The sequence below is a fragment of the Megalobrama amblycephala genome, linkage group LG14 (genome assembly GCF_018812025.1).
Source record: "Megalobrama amblycephala isolate DHTTF-2021 linkage group LG14, ASM1881202v1, whole genome shotgun sequence".
Lineage (NCBI taxonomy): Eukaryota > Metazoa > Chordata > Actinopteri > Cypriniformes > Xenocyprididae > Megalobrama > Megalobrama amblycephala.
In genome coordinates, this window is record NC_063057.1 from 46,312,652 (window position 1) to 46,316,370 (window position 3,719).

At 39.0% G+C, this 3,719-nt stretch overlaps 1 long non-coding RNA gene across 1 annotated transcript; it reads right to left on the reverse strand.

The window, feature by feature from the left end:
* Positions 1–748: 748 nt before the first annotated feature.
* Positions 749–3,451, reverse strand: LOC125245961. Its single transcript, XR_007179653.1, has 2 exons — positions 2,079–3,451; positions 749–2,008 (listed from the first exon to the last, which is right to left on the reverse strand). It is a non-coding gene; the product is annotated as an uncharacterized LOC125245961 (long non-coding RNA).
* Positions 3,452–3,719: the final 268 nt, after the last annotated feature.

Genomic DNA, 3,719 nt, shown 5'->3' on the forward strand with positions numbered 1-3,719 from the left:
GCTTTTGTGAAAACAGACGTAAGGCTCTATCTCTGCAACGCTTTATTGTATTCAGACCAAACTTGGTACATGTCTGGTCCGAAGATACTAAAAATGGATATTTTTGCTTATAACTTCTGAATACTTTGCCCAAAAATCATAAACGCAATCTCATTAGATTCAGGGTGGTATGCCGAGTTCAATGATATCCAATTTTCACATATCGGTCATTTTAGGTGTTGGCCATTTTGAATTTTGTTGTAAAATGCTGTATTTTATGAACACATTAGCATATCGTTATGAAACTTGGTATGGTTAATTGGCACGATGCCCTTAGTGAGCCTGAGAAGTTTTGAGCCAGTGCCACCTAGTGTTAAAATCAAATATTCACATGCTTATTACTTTGGATGTGGTTGCTTATTTTCATGGGAGTCATCTCCTTAGATTCCTGAATCCTTACTGACAATACAAAACATGCTAGGTTTCGGCTTATGGTTTGTGCAATGTTGTGATTTAGCGTTTAAACAACATTCACGAATATCTTAGAAACTGTTAGTCTGATCGAGATGACTCTATGCTAATGGCCTAATGTCAAAATTTTGATAGTAAGTGGCAGAAAAATGCAAGGTCAGGTGTTGGTAATTTTTTATGTGTTCATACATATCAATGTCTATAACTCCTACATTTTCATCAAATTGACATGCTTATGTATGGGGGCACTCTGAGGACATACAAAAAAGTGGTGGGACTGCGCCACTTGGTGGCGCTATAATTGACATGCAGTGTAATTGTCTCAGTTGCTATCTTAGTCCATTATGACACTGTTGGTCTGCTGCTAGCTTCTGTTGTGCTTGGCCCCTTAATCGCTCCTTCCAGCTATATTTTTCCATTTGCTTTTCTGTTTAATTTAGGGATGCCCATCCCGAGGTAACTAGGGAGTATGTCAGCTCCAGTTTGGATCCAGCCTCTGATGAAGACTTAAGATGCCTCAATACCTGTGAAAAGACGGCGCCAACTCCTGCGAGGACTTCAGATGTCCCGACACCAGTGCAGAGACAACTCGAGAGCACTTCAAATCCTGACAGGACTTCAGATTATGCATACTGAATCAACATGCACCAATGCTGAATTTTTCTATATATCATAATCATTTGCTAACAACATGTATTCTTCACTTCATTGAACTCACTGTTTCTGCTTTAAATTAATACATTGTTTAAACTAATACATTGTTAGCTAACTGCATGATTTACAATTCTGAAATGGACACAGTCACCTCTAATAAAAGAAGAATCTAAATTGTAATGTATATGCATGCATTTTCTGTAAAGCTGCTTTGAAACGATATGTATTGTGAAAAGCGGTATACAAATAAATGTGAATTGAACTGAATTGTTTTGCAGCAGCCATACTTCTTAAACAAAATATCTCATAATAACAATATTATTGAGTGGAAACAACATGTGGCAGCAATACGCCACCATACTTAAATTATTTCCTCAATGCAGTACATTTTTATATTGTCATCATAGTAAAAAAGAAAGTAAGTTTGTTATAAAAAAGAGCGAGAAACATAAGGAAAATAATTTGTATAGTAAATTATATGTTACAAGGAGATCAAACTGTTTTACTCCATTTTGACTTTGTTTTTTTAAGGGCTTCTGAAAAGTTAGCTGAGTTGGCCTATTTTTTCATTATTTCTAGGACACTATATAACTACAGTCTCAGTAATTTCAACAGCAAAAATTATTTTCAAGACTGGTTCATATTCATCCTACATAATTTAAAGAAGTAGACTGAAAATTTTAGAGTAACAGTAATCAAAAGCAAAGAAATAAAGTTTAGAAGAATTTGATGGCCCTGGTTCACCGCTACTGAAAGAGGCCAGGGGCATTGAGGCACGCAGCACTGGAGGAGTAATGGAATGCCTCTGACACAAAGCCTCATCCATTAGGGTGAACCAGGGCCATGATGCAGCAGCGTCCTCTCCCTTGTCCACCCCTGAGCCAGTAGGTGGGTTTTTCAGCTCCTACAGAAAAAGAGAGTTAGAAATGTACAATGCATAGTAAATCTGTCCCACAATATTTGTAAAATGATACCTTGTATTTTTGTTTTAAGTTATCCCACTTCTTTCTTGCCTGTTGAGCAGTGACTTTCCCATCCAGGCCAATTTTCTGAAGCTCTTTTCTAGAAAAATGTTAGTGAGAGTAAAGATTTGAAAGCCTAGTTGTATGCTTTTACTGAAAGTACAAAAAAAGACGGCATGACTGATATATTTAAACCATGGTAACCCCAAATCAAATATGTTTTTTGTGTCTCAAGTAGCCGTAGTTTAACCATAGTATTTTTAAAAAAATGTTTTGGACATTTCAACTACAATAAAGCCATTTCTTCATTTTCGTAAAGTATGCTTTGGCTGTACATTACATTATATTATAAGTCAAAGGTACATCATAAAGCTTAAGCATGTACACTAACAATAATGTGACATTAACATAAAAGAAGCCTTCGTTAAGAACTGAAGTGCTGTTCAACAACTTTACTTCCAGCCGGTCACGGCGCTGTTTTTGTGGCCAGTGAAAGCCGCCTCATTCTCAACCCGGGCCGTAATGAAAGCGGCCGTGTCCTCAGATGACCCTTTCAAAATTTAATATGAAATGTTAATACAGAGTGCTTCAGCGATAACCAAGCAAACATTTCTGTACTAAACAAGTACTACAGTTATTTCTCGATAGAAACACCATCAAAATGTGTCGAAAGTGAAAATAACACTTACATTTGTACAAAAACTGCGCTTCAGTCGCATTCTCTGATGCCATTTTTCTGAAACTCCTGCAGAATCGACTAATAAAGCCACTCCTCCTCTGACGAATGCGCACAGGATTGTGGGATATCAAAGGCAGCTAATGCTGCGTTCCAGGCAGGTTTTTGAGCCCATAAGTCACGATTTCAAAATACGACTCACGACTTTGTAGCGTTCCAGGAAAGTCACGCCAAACTGCGTAAAAGTGTAAACAAACCAACATGGCGGACCGTACGGGGCTTATGCTCATTAATTATTTCTATCGCCAAAGGTGCTTACTCTTTGCTTATTTAAGGGAAACAGAGAAGGAAAACAGCACATAAGGCAAGAGAAGCTGTTATACCTTTTATTTTACCGTGCACTTGCATAAACACGGCATCCGTAGGGGCTGCCATTGTTGTTTCACGGGCTATGTGACGTCAGAACTCGTAACTGGGAGTACATCGATCTAGTTCACGGGTGGGAAGTCACGGCTTTGACTGCTATTCCAGTGCACTTTCACGGGTAGAAGGTTGGAAAAACACGAGTTACAGGTTGCCTGGAACGCGGCATATGGATACATCTATGCTTCCTTCAAAACGCGGCCAGATGAAGGTATCTCAGGAAACAGGAAGTGAAGCTAACATTGGATTCGGACATGCCTTGATGTCTTCCTACCTTAAAATGTGTCCTCAGAAGGCAGCATTTTCCAGTTTTCGGACGCAGCCATGGTCTGCTCTGCTCGATATTGAAGGGACTTTCGCCGCACTAGAGTAATAAACGAATCTGATTGCACGGTACGTTTTGGAGTTGACTCGAATCGCGACGGAGGGCGGACTGACCAGACTGTTATATCTTGTAGAACAGTGGTTCCCAAACTGGGGTACGTGAGGTGACAAAAGGGGGTACGCGAACAAAATGCTGAGTAGTTCATTTAATTCTACCTTAAAATAATATT